Source organism: Podarcis cretensis, assembly GCF_951804945.1.
Source record: "Podarcis cretensis genome assembly, chromosome: 3".
Classification (NCBI taxonomy): Eukaryota; Metazoa; Chordata; class Lepidosauria; order Squamata; family Lacertidae; genus Podarcis; species Podarcis cretensis.
In genome coordinates this window covers 107,132,825-107,149,000 of record NC_137172.1, presented here as the reverse complement: position 1 = coordinate 107,149,000, position 16,176 = coordinate 107,132,825, and the positions used below count along the sequence as shown (strand labels likewise).

Genomic DNA, 16,176 nt, shown 5'->3' with positions numbered 1-16,176 from the left:
TAGAATTCTTGCTGCTGTAGTGGCATACATAAAGAAAGTCCTATCCTTCCTTAACACCGCTTGGCCCACCATACCCAAGAGGAAAGCCTCTGGTTTCTTAGGAAAAGTCCACTTAAGGACCTTCTTAATTTCATTATAGATCATTTCCCAGAAAGCTTTAACCTTTGGGCAGGTCCACCAAAGGTGGTAGAAAGTGCCTTCAGTCTCATTACATTTCCAACACTTATTATTAGGCAAATGATAAATTTTTGCTAGCTTGACTGGGGTCATGTACCACCGGTAGATCATTTTCATAATATTTTCTTTTAAAGCATTACATGCAGTAAATTTGTTTTATTTTTGAAATCATTTCATCTGCTCGCCTTTCATGTTCGCTAGGAAGAGGGTAATTGCTGGCCACTTAGCATGGTTTCCTCATGAAGGAAAGCAAAAAGCGCCTTCTACTCTCAGTGCACCCTTAGTAGCCAATGTGGTGCTTTTCAGATGTTCTCGTTGGATCATAGAGTTGGAAGGAACCCTGAAGATTATCTATTCATGCAATGCAAGAATAGCAAGCTGTCCCTTATGGGGAACAAACCTGCAACCTTGGTGTTATCAGCACCACACTCTAACCTACTGAGCTATCCAGCAGTGTTGTGATACAACAAGTCCCATCAGCTCCAGCCAATATGATCCATCACCATGGGTAGTGGGAGCTCTGGTCCAGAACATCTGGATGGCTTCCATGTTGGATATCACTGCTTTATATTATTAGATTGTAAGAGGTGGCCTGAATTTATTAAACTGTCATGTACAGTGGTAACTCGGGTTACATACACTTCAGGTTACAGACTCCACTAACCCAGAAATAGTACCTCAGGTTAAGAACTTTGCTTCAGGATGAGAACAGAAATCGTGCTCTGGCGGTGCGGCGGCAGCAGGAGGCCCCATTAGCTAAAGTGGTACCTCAGGTTAAGAACAGTTTCAGGTTAAGAACAGACCTCCAGAACGAATTAAGTTCTTAACCCAAGGTACAACTGTACTAGTATTTTCTTTTAGAGTTGTCAAGCATTATTCAACGTTGTAGAGAAAGATCAGTCAAACGTGAACAAATGTCATAGTTACCTGGGCAGAAGGCCCTTCCAACTTCAAGTTCCAAGGCGGCATTCACTGTGAGGGAATCCTCTTTGCAGTAGATCCCCAGCTCCTCTGAGGTCCATGAATTTGTGAGTGAGGCCATGCCCTGGGTTCACCACTGAGGAAGGATGGGCTACAATATTCACACCACATGCACAAGATTAATTGAAAGCTTGGAGCAGGAATGTAGTGGCAAATTCACTTCAGTCTCTCTGTATTAGGTGTGTGGAACCTGTGCGTCTACAGATGGTGTGAACTCCAGTTCACATTAGCTCTAACCAGTTTGGCCAATGGTTGGTAATGATGGGAGCTCAAGTCCTCAACGTCTGGAGGGCTAGAGGTTCTCCACCCCTGATCTATGTGGTCCCTGGGCATGTACAAACTGCATGCTCACAGAATCATACAAGCAGCCAGGGATCATGCTTTCTATACTGTTCCCATCAGCATGTACAGGCATACAGTCTGCACATGCCTAGGGGCTATACAGATGATCAAGCAAATGTGAATAGGTCAAGGTGGGGTTTCTCACTCCCCTCTAACATGCGCATCACACAAGTAAAACTTCTGTTAATTCCGTTAGCCACAATTCCACCGCTAAACCTCCCCCTCTGAAAAAAAAAATCACTGATAAACATCCCAGCAGCCTTTAATGACTCATCACCAAAGTTTTTCTCTTGGCAGGAATGCATACAATCATTAATTCAGCATAAAAACAAGGCTAATCAGTGCAATGACAGTATTTATGTGCTGGATTCATTCTTTGAACAGAGGAAAAAAAGAATAACTTTATCCTGCTTCCCTCACCATTAGAGAGGAGTACCTAATTGCATTGCTTTTCCTCATCAGATTGTTCCGTGAGGAAAAAATCCACAATGCCAGGGCAAAATTAATCTTTCTGCCCCTGCAGGACCTCTTCGAAGGGAAAAAGTAACTCTTACCTCATTAACTCTATGATTCTAGAGTTGTCAGAGATGCCCAGAATACTCCTATGTTAACTATCAACATTAGATTTGTACCCTTCACTTCCACCAACTAGCTTAGAACCACATTCTAGTTTACCTAGGTCCCCATAGCCACATCATAGTTTCCATTTTTTAGTACTCTTTTATCTTAGAACTATGGACATTGTCGTTCCCCAGTGCCTGGATCCCTTGAATTTATCTTTTGAGGTATGTCAGTGGATCTTGCTTTTCTTGGTCCATTAAAACACAAATGGATTGACCCCAATCCAAAGATCCTCATGCACAGTGCTCAGTGCATACATGCTGCTATGTATGATGTTCAGCACATAGGTGCCCACCAAGTAAGGGCTACACAGCCCACCTGTTTGGAAAAGTGGCAGGAATCAGGGCTTGGATCGCGTGCCTCCAACATGTGCCACAACATAGGTAAATTGCGTTGTCAAAGTTGACTATGCCAAACATTTATTGGGACAGGGGTGTGGAACTTGTAGTTCTCCCATAGTCATTGGACTTAAATTCCTATAATCCCTTGTGGCCATTGGCCATGGTAGCTGGAGGTGATGGGAATTAAGAACCCCTTGGCCTGAAAGTGGAGATGAGCACCACACCCCATAGTTGAATTTGACTGGACTTAACCGTCCAGGGGTCCTTTACCTTTTACCTCAGGCATAGGCAAACTCGGCCCTCCAGATGTTTTGTGGCTACAACTCCCATCACCACTAGCTAATAGGACCAGTGGTCTGGGATGATGGGAGCTGTAGTCCCAACACATCTGGAGGGCCAAGTTTGGCCATGCCTGTTTTACCTTTTACACAACGATTGAGCTATACAAATCAACAAGTGTACACTCTTTCACACAAACACTTGCAGATGTGTAGAGACACCATGTACCTGTGCTCAGTATAATGTGTAAACAAGCTTATACAGTGATGCCCCGCAAGATGAACGCCTCGCAAGACGGAAAACCCGCTAGACGAAAGGGTTTTCCGTTTTGGAGGCGCTTCGCAAAACGAATTTCCCTATGGGCTTGCTTTGCAAGACGAAAATGTTTTGCGAGTTCCTGCGGGGTTTTTTCCCTCCCCACCTTTTCCTAAGCCCTAAGCCGCTTATCAGCTGATCCGCTAAAAGCCGCTAAACCGCTAATAGCGCTAATCCGCTAAGCTGTCAATGGGCTTGCTTCGCAAGATGAAAAAACCGCTATACAAAGAGCCTCATGGAACGGATTAATTTCGTCTTGCGAGGCACCACTGTAGTCCATTCTACCACTGCAGGTCTCTGTCGGATCGGAACCTACCTCATTCTGAGACCTATGTAAACCAGGCCTTTGCTGTGAGACATTGAGGGTTGAGTAACAATGTACATGTATGTGAGAACTGCCCTCCTTCGATACCTCCTCACACACACGATCATACAAAATGTTGCACTGGGCCTATTGTGGGAGAACCAACAAAGCAGCCCGCACAATTTGCCTTGGGCCCTGTGGATCAGTTTCAGCAGCATCTGCAATCCCTTCTTTTGTGTATACGATTGTGGGCTCTGGATATACTGGAACAGCGAATACGATTCCACCAATTACAGCCATTTGGACACATCTTAAATCTGACAGCACAAACCCCTTTTGTGGCCCTGTCAGCTCGTGGCAAAGTTTTCAACAGTGTCTTGAGCCTCAAGCAACAGGTGAGAGATGGCAGCATTGCTTTTGACAGGGAAGTTGCCGAGTTGCCATCCCACGAAACAGTTAAACCCAGGAAGAAGTCAAAAATGGGAGAAAAATGTACCGTAATCCCAGCTTGATGCAATTACTTTGACATGAATTTAAAATAAAATTAAAGTTAACAGTTTAAACTGATGTTTGAGGGTTTTAAAAAGATTTAGTTTCCCTTGGAAGCCCAGCGTTATTTGATCCAGTATAATCTCAGTGTGCGCTGCTCATAACTTCTCTTCCCCAGTGCCGTAAGCACTAGATTACGCCCATCGGGCTAAATTACAAATGTCTAAAAAATCATAAAATTATTCAACCTAGATTAAAGCATTCAGAGAATATGGTGTTATTTTAGTCTCCTGCCATATCCTACATTCACTATAAAATGGCTCTGTTGGCATTTGGAGAAAATGTCATAAAGGAAGTATGTAAGGAGGTGTTTTTGGTTTGTTTCAGGGCAAAGCGAGCCAAGTTAACATGGCAACCAAAATGTGTAACAGAAACACTTAAATGTTTTTTTCATAAACTGGAATCCTTGTAAGTCCATGAGTACATGTTGGCTTCTGGGCAGAGAGTTAAGTGGAGATTATGTGTGCGTGCTCTGCTACTTCATCCCACGTTATATGTATAAAAAATTAACTCTCTGGAGTGGGAAGGAACGTATTTGGAGGCTGCATTCAAGGAGGCTTACTCACGTTGCATAGCAACCCATTCCCACTTGTGTCATGTGTTGATTTCGGCATTTGTCATGAACTACACTCAGGGAGAAGCCAACTAGATAAAGGAACTCCTCTGATCTCATTGGTGACGCTGTAGAGCAGTGATGGCCAAACCTCAGGTTGGGTGGGGGGCTGATCTGACCCTTGCAATGAATTGAGCAGCCCAGTCCCATCTCATGGGCACTCAGTCATAGGTCAGTTATATTCTGTTTTCTTCAAAAAAAAATTTTTTAATGCACAGAGAAGCCCACATTTAAATTGCACATACCCCTTTTGTGTGAAATGTACTTATTTATTTCCCTGTGAAATGTGCATTTTGTATGCACTCTAAAAATGAAATATGTACTTTGGCACACAATTTTTGGGCACTGAAAAGGCATTGCAAAATCCAGGTAAATGCAAAATCCGACTTTGGTTCCAATCTAGACACGTTCAGCAGAACTGGAATCGGTTGGTTTGCTGCAAAAGGGGAACTGAACAAATTTCTTCCACATCCCTATACAACCCCTTCCCCCAATTTTGTTCCCCACAAGACCCCCACCCCTGTTTTAGTGGTAGTGACAAAACCAAACCTGAGGACTGGGGTGGATAAGGATGCAAACTGCCCCTTTCCTAGTAACCAGATCGACCAAATCAACTCAAATATTTAATAAACAAGAAATTGGAATAGTGAGGTAGGAGAGCTGGAAAAAAAATCACTGCTGGCAACCAATGCACCCCTTTGGGTTCAGATAATACATGGCTAAAAGGTAAAGGTAAAGGGACCCCTGACCATTAGGTCCAGTCATGACCAACTCTGGGGTTGTGGTGCTCATCTCGCTTTATTGGCCGAGGGTGCCGGCGTATAGGTCATGTGGTCATGTGGCTAGCATGACTAAGCTGCTTCTGGTGAACCAGAGCAGCACACAAAAATGCCGTTTACCTTCCTGCTGGAGTGGTACCTATTTATCTACTTGCGCTTGACATGCTTTTGAACTACTAGGTTGGCAGGAGCAGGGACCGAGCAATGGGAGCTCACCCCGTCACAGGGATTCAAACTGCTGACCTTCTGATTGGTTTAACCCACAGCGCCACCTGCATCCCTATAATACATGGCTTGTTGTTGTTTAGTTGTTTAGTCGTGTCCAACTCTTCGTGACCACATGGACCAGAGCACGCCAGGCCCTCCTATCTTCCACTGCCTCCTGCAGTTTGGTCAGACTCATGCTTGTAGCTTCGAGAACACTGTCCAACCATCTTGTCCTCTGTCGTCCCCTTCTTCTTGTGCCCTCCATCTTTCCCAGCATCAGGGTCTTTTCCAGGGAGTCTTCTCTTCTCATGAGGTGGCCAAAGTATTGGAGCCTCAGTTTCACGATCTGTCCTTCCAGTGAGCACTCAGGGCTGATTTCCTTAAGAATGGATAGGCTTGATCTTCTTGCAGTCCATAGGACTCTCAAGAGTCTCCTGGCTAGACAAGTCTAAAAAGCCTGGGACACAAATTTTCATGGCCATCTACGACTACGGTGGCTCATTTACCAGAAGTAATGTATTAATGTCAACCCTGGAAGTGTATACTTGATTCTGATCAAACTAAGCCTGAGCTCTCTCAAAAACGTGGTGAAATAGCAGCCTAACAAGCAATAAGGGGTCTCAGCTATCCTGCCTCATGTTGAAATCACCTATGCACACACAGACAGAATTCATCTGCATGATGTTTTCTCCATTCTCTGCAATGAAAGGGCCACTTCTATATTTTCACTGCATTGAGCTCTTGAAGTGAAGGGGGATTGCCACTGGAAGAGAGGTATTACACTTTTGCATAGGAAGTCATGCACTAACAAGAGGAAGGGCCATAGCTCAGTGATAGAGCATGTTTTGCATGCAGAAGGTGTCGGAAAATTGAAACATAACTATGCACGTGTGCTAGTGCATGAAGTGGTTAAGTCCACAGAGTTGTTTTGCAAGACTCAAATCACACTCACTGACTTCTGGTGAAGGAGGAAGTGAAGCTTCTTCTCTTTTCTTTCCTTCATCCTTCTTTGCACCGTGTAATCAACAAGGAAGGCTGTGCATGTTTGAAACCATCTTTCTTTATTTGTACCCAAAAGTATTCTACCTGTGTTCTTGCTGTTGCATGGAATAACACATGACTCAGACCTTTGGATCTTTGTAAGTAAAGCATTTTAAACTTACTCAATAGTGTGTGTGCTATATTCATCGCCAGAGGTGTACTGCTGTTTAACTTTGTAACTGGGGGCTCTCTCCTGCTGAAGAGCCGAATGTTTGGATCCCGGGCATCCAGCTGGTTCTTTTAGTAAGTCCCCACATGTGGGTCACAGATCTTATTTTCCTTCCACAGAAGGTCCTAGGTTCAATCCCCAGCATTTTCTAGGCAGGGCTGGAAAAGACTTGTTTCCAGGACAGCTACTAGTCTGTGTATTCAATACTATAGCTGGAACAATGATCTAATTCATTATAAGGCAGATTCCAGTGGATTATATCAAGTGGTGTCCTTCTTGTGGACTAAAGGCTCTTTGATGCAGTGGAGGCTTCTGTCAGTGGAGGGAGAATCAGCAAAAATTGCCTTCTTCCCTGTTCCACTGATGGAAACCATCATTGGATCAAAGAGCCTTCCACTGGCATGAGGGACACCATTAAGTAAAAAAAAAAACCCCCAAAAACCCATTGGACTGCACGTCTCTCTGTTTACACCATTAGTTTCTATATCCCACATTATTCAATGCTCAAAATAAAATCTAAGTAGATTTCAAAAAATGGAATTATTAACTGACTAAAGAGATATTCTGTCCTTCTGTAAAAGAAATATCCATTCTCTGCTTGGCTTCGAGTAACTAAAAAGGGGGCAATAATGTATCATATCACACCTCGTGGGTTCCAATTTCCCAGAGGCATAGGCTGGCTCCCAACTGGTGGTTAATATAATTATCATTATTCTTTTCAAATATTAGTACGATGTGGTTTTAATTTTTTTTTTTTCATTATTTCAGTTTACAACCATATTGCGTATGTTCTACATTAACATTCCAGAGCTACCCAGTAAAAACAGTCTGGATCGAAGCCCATTTGTTAAAAAAAAAGTAAAAGCAAAAAAAGAAGTTTACCATTTTTTTTAATAAAAAAAAATTCTAATTATAGTTAACTCTTTATAAATAGTTTCGCAGAAGCTGGGGAAAGTGCTAAGTACTGCTTTCTGAGCCCTGCCTTCTTAAATAAGTCACTGTAAGGCTGCACCTAACACATTTCAGCTGCCCAAATCCCTCCCAAATCCAATATATATTTGTAATTTCCCTTTTCTTTGTTCTGGAGGTCTTAGAGGCTCCCAACGCACTTTATAAGAGGAAACATCTCTCGTACTTCTTGATCCTGCTGGCAAATTTCCATAACCTCTGTGCCCTCCAGCTGCTCACTCAGAATCTTGTGTCTTCACCTTCACTAAAAGAACCACAGAGTTTTTCATGCATAGGGCAAAAAGTACCAGGACAATTAGAAGAAGACATGTGCTTCAACAAGCAAGCAGTTGGAGAACAAGTGACAAGCCTACAGCGATGTGCATCTCACCCTATCACTCATGATTTCAATACTCAACTCTCATAGCTTTGGGCTCTGCAAAAAGTATTCATGTTGGCTGCTGTTGCTGATGATGCAAGTTTTGTCTGGAATGCCTCACTCACCTCTGCAACTCATCACCGCGCCCAGGGAGGAGCACAAATAGGTCGACCAATTGTAAAATTAAAGGCCAGGTTACAGAATGAAAAGCACCTCCTCCTCCAGACAACGCAGCCAGCTCCAGCCTCAGTTCCCCACTCATAACTGCAAGGGGAATCCTGCGCTGGCCTAAGTTATTTTGCTTCCTGATGTACAAAACAAAATGGCATTCCCACGTCCCCCAGTTCCAAGTACTGAAGCCAACTGGACTGCACTGAGGGCAGCAGGCTAGCTAGGGGGTGCAGGAAAAGCCATCTAGCCATCTTGTTCTGTTCTCCAGTGCCTCACCAAACACACACACACACACACACACACACACACACACACAAACCTTTGACTTTGAGCAGCTGGAGATGAGAGCTGAAGTCAAACAACATCTTGAGGGCCACAGGTTCCCTTTTATCGGAGTAAGTAGCAAGAGTCTCCATACATCAGGGAGTAGGAAAAGGATTTGCAGCCCAAGGTAGAATGGTTTCAAAGACAGATGGTCCTTTGCTGTGAAAATGTCGAGGAGAGGAGAAGCACTCATGGGGAGGCAGGCCCAAACCTTTCCTTACCCTGTTCCCAAACCCCTGTCCCACTTTGAAGTGGCCCTTCTTGTAGTTCCAGCCCAAGAGGTTTGGCTGTCTGAAGCAGAACCAATATGCTTCTCTACCTAACTTTAATAGGTTTTGCTGCAGCCTTCAGGTGCCAGTTTCTGGCTTAATCTGTTGGTCATCCTAGGCTTCAGCAAGCTCCTTCACCCTGCTGCATGGTAAGGCCATCCAGGACTCCCCCCCCCCCAGTGAGAACTCACCGGAACTCAGTTCTGGCACCTCTCAGGTGGGTACCATTGCTATTCTAAGAGAATGAGGGAGGTGTTCATGGTGAGTTCCAGCACCTCTTTTTCTTGAAAAAATAGCATTGAGGCTGGCCCTGTCTTCTCCTCGTGTGGTTCCAAATGTGAGAGCCAGTGTGGTGTAGTGGTTAAGAGAGATTGACTCATAATCTGGGGAACCGGGTTCGCTTCCCTGCTCCTCCACACGTAGCTGCTGGGTGACCTTGGGCTGGTCACACTTCTTTGAAGTCTCTCAGCCCCACTCACCTCACAGAGTGTTTGTTGTGGGGGAGGAAGGGAAAGGAGAATGTTAGCCGCTTTGAGGCTCCTTCGGGTAGTGATAAAGCGTGATATCAAATCCAAACTCTTTTCTTCTTCTGGTCTCTGGAGCTGTTTTCCCAGTTTCAACAGAGCCACCAAGCTGCAGTGACACACGCTTTCCCACATAACTTGTCTATGGTCTGTGGTTGCACTGATACTCCTCTCTTTGCAGTTTGTCAGCCTGTATCAGGCTCCTTTGTCATTAGGCCCTTTTGTTTTACTTTTAAAGAAACACCCACCTTTCCAGCTACAGCTCTCGCTGAACATGAAGCTCGCTCTCAGAGCCAGGTACTTCTGCAATTTTAAGACCTTAGTAAGTAACATCTTAACTAAATTCATATGGAATGTAGCAGCCCCGGCCAGATATATGACATCTTTTAACATGTTCCAGTTGCATGAAATACTAATTAAAGGCACTCATTGTGAACAGATATAAATAGACCCCACTTTGCCTGCTATAGGTGTGGGTTGTAAAACAAACAGTTATGTGACAGATGATACATGTTAACACAGGGAGATTCTATAATGACATTTCTGTAATTCTGTAACCTCTTCAAGCCGCCATGTGTTCTGCGTTAAAAATTAGCTGGGGTGCTGATTGGAGAAGTGATGTACTCTTCCCGTTTGTGACTTCTCTGCTAAGAAAGAGAAGTGCCTTCAAGCGCCTCGAGCATGATTTACATCGTACGGTTGATTCAGGCCCTGAAATCATTAAATGCACACTTGAGTTTTAACGGTGACGTGGGCTTCCCATTCCATCGGCGGGTGCCAAACAGCAGCAAAATGCGCAGCTGCCCCCACCGATTATGCCCTATCCTGCCTCAAGAACTGGGCAATTTGAGGCAGAGAACTGACTGCTTTTCTATTTTGCAAGCCCCTTGTCCCATCTGACTGCTTTCTGGTCTTCCCGCACCGAGATTAAAACATCATGGCAAAACAGGAAATAGACTGTGAAGTGTGTGCCTTTCGCAAAGCGTGTCCTCTCGATTGGAGCCTGATCACTGGATAGGAGTAATTCTCTGGCACTTGAAGAAAACACACAGCTTAATTCAATTATACAGACACCGCGATCCAGCTCACGAGTTTAATGTTTGAAGCAGGTGTCTTCACTGAGAATACATATGTGCACCAGTGTTTACTGGTGAGCGCATCAGCCAGGCTTATATCCCTCTCCTTTCTCCATTCTTCTCATTCATCACACGCAAGGAAAGCTTGCACCGCTGCTTCTTTCAATAGCCAATTTGAAAAGGAGGGCTGTGTTGTTGTTGTTTTCTTTTGGGGACTTATACTCTGGGACTCCGGGACTGTTTCTCTCCAGAAGGGTTTCTGTGTGTTGAACAACTGCTCGGCTGAGACCCAAATCCAACAGGCAAAGAGTCTCAATTACTACCATTCAGTGGCACAGCATAAGGGGCCCTCAGAGGGGCTGTGGCCCTTGGGCACAAAATTCTAAAGGCACGCAGGCACCAGCTTCCACAGGGATCCCTATCCTGCCCTGGTGAAGGCAGTGGAGCAGCCCATGCCCACATTGAGTGGGTGCAGAGGGGGGCAAAGGATGACCCCAGTATGACCCCGGGCACTCCTCTCTGTGGGCATTGGTGTAATTCGTCTGCCAAGGGTCACACACCTGGCAGGGCTCTCCCCTGCACAGGCAGGCAGGTGGCACAGTGCAGCCCTGCTTCACTTCAGCGGGGGCGGGGGCACTCAGGTGGCACCAGTAGCGGCTTGCCCTCCCCAGGCACTGGCAACTCACACTATGCAGCTGCTCCCATTTTGTAGTGGTCAGTCCTGTCCCTGTTATAGACTGTAAAAGACTTCCCTTGTTTCTGGTAGCGATTCCCCCACTTCAGAACTGATACCTCTTTTGAGAGAGAGAGAGAGAGAGAGAGAGAGAGAGAGGGAGGGAGGGAGGGAGGACTAAGAGATAGGCTCAAAACATGGTGCTGTCTCTATACACTCTTAGTTGGCAGCTCATATTCTCATGGTCTGTGATGTGAGAGCTGAAATGGGGATCAAAGCTGATGCAATGATGACAGAGGGAGCAATCCTATAGCAAGATCTGCCAGGATGAGCAGGTTAGGATGAGCAGGTTAGGATCCAGTGGATCTCCGGTTGGGCTGTGAGGTTCCCAGAACAGTCCGCCTATGCTAGCGTAACTCCCTCCTCCTCAGCTCAGCCAGAAATAGCCAGTGTATGTCCTTCATCCTGGTTCAGCCAGGACCCAGGAAAATAGCTGAGCCCAGTGGGTCTTAAGATGGTCTAAACCCTGAAAAAGGAGTGTTTGAGGGGTGGGACCAGAGGGGGAGGACTTAGACTGGAACCTAAGTCTGTCCTGTTATATCATGTGACCTGGCAACTTGAGGTAAAAACTCATGCACTATTAAAAAATAATTGTTCTCCCTCTTCCAGGTTTAGGCTGCCTCAGCCAGCAGACGCTCTGCTGCCCAACAGAGTTAGGATCTGGTGTAACTCTAGAGTAGCTTCACTTACACCAGCTTGCTTTACGCCAGCTTTCTGTGTATAGGACTCCTCCCGAAACAAGAAGCATTTGTTCAGAATTTCTGAGAAGATGAGACACTTCTGATTCAAACTTTAATTAATTAGTAGCTAAGTATCCAATTATGGGACGCGGGTGGCATTGTGGGTTAAACCACAGAGCCTAGGACTTGCCTATCAGAAGGTCGGCGGTTTGAATCCCTGCAACGGGGTGAGCTCCCGTTGCTGGGTCCCTGCTCCTGCCAACCTAGCAGTTCAAAAGCACGTCAAAGTGCAAGTAGATAAATAGGTACCACTCCGGCGGTAAGGTAAACGGCATTTCCGTGCACTGCTCTGGTTCACCAGAAGCGGCTTAGTCATGCTGGCCACATGACCCGGAAGCTGTATGCTGGCTCCCTCAGCCAATAAAGCGAGATGAGCGCTACAACCCCAGAGTCGGTCATGACCGGACCTAATGGTCAGGGGTCCTTTTACCCTTTACCTTTAAGTATCCAATTGCTGTAGGAATGATTTGCTTGTAGGAGTCAAGGAGAAGGAACAAAGAAGTTGCTAAGTGTTAGGAGCTTCAGAATTTTGCAATGGTTGAAAATCACATGCCTGGCATTTAAATAATATGAAAAAGGAATACAGTTCTCTGTGTCTGATGCTACATGCCCACAATTGTTAATTTCCTGCTCTATGTGGCCAGACAACATTTTGCACATCCCAGCTTGAATCCACTTTTTTAAAAAAATCTGTTTATGTTTTTGTAGTTCATTTGCGGGGCAAGGACTAGAAAAGAAGAAAGTTTTGCAAGGGAGGGATTTTTTCTTTTTATGGTGGTGTGAACTGAGTGGTATTCGGCTGCTAATTAGCCATTCGAGGTCAAAGGTTCAGGAGCCACCTGTGGAAAGAGTATCCTTTTTGGGATAAAATGGGCATTGGACGATAGGTGTGTTGAAGTTAATGTTTGTGGGAAGGCTAAAAATAAAGGGGACCATTGCCTGTGAGACATTTGCTTCCTACGGCATGTCAGTTGCCAATCGGCAGCCAGGTGGCTTTTGGCCACAAGGAGGTGAAAGGGCATTGGTCAACTGTATGGAACTTGGCCTTCCCTATGGTTACTGGAGAATTTATTTATAGATTAGGTAACTGAAATTGAAAGGAATTCACCTCTCAGAGTTTTGTTTCCTCTTAAAGTGCAGAGGGCAGGCTAATAAAAAGTACCTGCCATTCAGAAGGGAAAAGGCAAAGGTAAACATTTATCCCCTTTCTGGATCCACATTCAACAGAGCTAGACACAAAGCCCCATCCATAAATCTCTCACTTCTGGTTTCGAACCTGACATATAAAAAACATGTTGACGACAGCAGAGCAAGTAGCCAACTTACAGGAAAGTGCTTTTACCCTGACCAAGAGTTGAAAGGGCTGTGGAGAATTGCACATTAACAAACAGCAATGTAGGAACTGGGGGCATAGCTGTCAACTTCCCCCTTTTCTTGCGAGGAATCCTATTCGGAATAAGGGAATTTCCCTTAAAAAAAGGGAAACATTGACAGCTATGACTGGGGGTGTGCAGCAGAGCTGAATGAATCCCAAAACAAGTGGCTGCTTCAGACAGATTTAGGATTGGTCTCAGCTAGGAATGCGGAAGACATTCAATCCAGTTCTCAATTAAAGATAAATCTATCAAATTCTCACTTTTTTGAAACAATATAAGAACCAAAACATAGCCATCCTTTCAAATTTGCACTTCTCCAAATGTTGCAAGTGTACAAAAATGTATATACTGGGGTTAAAATGTGCATAAAATGCACGTATTGGTGAAATTAACGTTCAAATATGCATTATATTAAGGGAGATTGCAAAAATGTGTATAAGTCAAAACTATATACAGTGGTACCTCAGGTTACATACATTTCAGGTTACAGACTCCGCTAACCCAGAAACAGTGCTTCAGGTTAAGAACTTTGCTTCAGGATGAGAACAGAAATTGTGCAGTGGCGGTGCAGCGGCAGCAGGAGGCCCCATTAGCTAAAGTGGTGCTTCAGGTTAAGAACAGTTTCAGGTTAAGAACAGACCCCCAGAACGAATTAAGTTCTTAACCCGAGGTACCACTGTATGTATATGAGAAAATTTGCACCAAAACGCTGCTGTATTTTCATGAGGATTTTTTTTTAAAATTGTGAATTGTGCAAATGTGAAGCACTGAATTTAGACAGGAAAAACGAGAAACTTAGAGAACAAAAATGGACAAATGTGTCCCCTTGTCCTGTTTCCTGCTGTTAGACTACATTTCCCAGCAAGCAGTGCTTCGGGTTCTGCGGCTTATAGGACTACTGTATACCAGAACAAAACAATCGGGCAGCAACTGTCATGCAATGATCCATCTTCCATTTCCTGCTAATCTCCTTGATGATCTGAACTTCCTGAGAACAAAGCTGGGCATTGTCAGGTGAACCATCCGTCTCATTTCTTCTTCATTTTTACACTGAGAGCCAGTGTGGTGTAGTGGTTAAGAGCGATAGATTTGTAATCTGGGGAACCGGGTTCGCTTCCCCGCTCCTCCACATGCAGCTGCTGGGTAACCTTGGGCTAGTCACACTTCTCTGAAGTCTCTCAGCTTCACTCACCTCACAGTTTGTTGTGGGGGAGGAAGGGAAAGGAGAATGTAAGCCGCTTTGAGACTCCTTTGGGTAGTGATAAAGCGGGATATCAAATCCAAACTCTTCTTCTTCTTCTACACTTAGAAAACGCCTGAACTTTTGCTTCCTTGCCTTAGTGGCTCAGCCTGACAAAACCCGACAAACTCTGGGCTTTACCCACCGCTATTATAAACCAACGTAGCAACCGTACCAACGTATTTATACTAGCTGAGAACCTGACTCTTCCCAGCCTGGCTGCTTTGTGGCTCCACAGTGTTGCTGTAAGGGATCTTTTGACCCTTCCCCTTGATTTCTTTCCTCCAAAGCACAGTGGAAGAATAGGTAAATTACACCTCCGCTGCCCTGGCAGCACAAATAGCCCGAGGGCTTCTAATATTCTGCCGTTGCATGGTAGGCCCCTTCTGCAAGCCTCTGGGGTTGCTCTGACAATGATCCCAATATATTTTGTTTCAAATGAAAATAAACTTTATTGCAACTTTCTGAAGCAGCGGGACCCAGGAGCCTATATTAGAGAAGCCTAGTGGGCAGCTGTGTAATCATTAGCAATACCACCGAGACCAGGACCTAGGATCAGTTTGGAAGGCTCCTCAGTCCAGCTGGGAGTATTATTTACTATGCCACCATCACAAGACCAACAAGTTAGCATAAGAAAAGCATGTCAGGAGGAGTGATGGTAAAACTAAACCAGCCAAAGCTGCAGCAGAAACTTTTTTTTGACGGGGGAGCTCTTAATTAAAAGTTCTGTTATCAAGCATGGCAGCTGCGGAGAACGTCCAACTCATTCATGCTCTTAAAGAGTCATTGGGAGAAATTGTGCTTATAGAGGAAGAAGGAGGGAATTCCTCACCCACACAAAACTTAGATTAACCTTTAGTTTAAAGAGTGGCTTGCAGTCAGAGGAATATATTTTTTTCAGGGATTGTCCAACGACCCCAAAACAAACTTCTTCCCAATCATAGCTCAGTGGTAGAGAATGTGCTTTGCTTGCAGATGGTCTCACGTTCAATCTCTGGTATCTACAATTTAGGCCTCCATGTAATGTGGGGTCACATGCACTCTGACAGACCAGAAAATAATAATAATAATAATAATAATAATAATAATAATAATAATATCTATTTTGGTCCTCTAGGAATTCATGTTCCACTTGGGGCAGGAGGGGAGGCGGGGAGAGCATGGATGTGGAGGTCAGGCCTTGGTGGCTTTCTTCTACCGTGAGGCTAGGCCAGTTCAGGCTGGAGAAACCTGCCCACTAAGCCACTGCTTGCCTACAGGCCGGCCACACATTCACCCCACTTGGCAGGCCGGCTGGAGGCAGAGGCAGAGGCAGGAGGCAGGCAAGAGGTGAGACTGAACCATCTTGCTGGTGCTTTGGAGATGCATCTTCATCCACCATACAGCCATGCAGGAACCTCTTGTGATCTGTCTGCACCCAGCACTTGTCTTCATGCCTCTCCTCCTGGGCTGTGAAACCTCCACCACTGGGCTCCATTGGAGAAGCACTGATTCTGCCAGGTGAGTGGTAGGCATGCATCCATCTGTTTTCCCCACTGAACTGGTCCCAGGGCTAACTTGGTGATGGTCTGGGAGGTATTGGGGGTCATGCTTCTCCTGCCTTGCCCTGGGTGCTGGCAACCCATGCTATGCCACTGTCAGGAAGGGACACTAAGATGAGGTTACAGCTAGATATGGA

The 16,176-nt window shown here is 45.1% G+C and overlaps 1 long non-coding RNA gene across 1 annotated transcript in view; it reads right to left on the bottom strand.

Moving 5' to 3' along the window:
• LOC307212810 overlaps positions 1–16,176 on the bottom strand; it is a 571,259-nt gene that overhangs the window by 323,290 nt on the left and 231,793 nt on the right. The gene's annotated exons all lie outside the window — the stretch shown is intronic.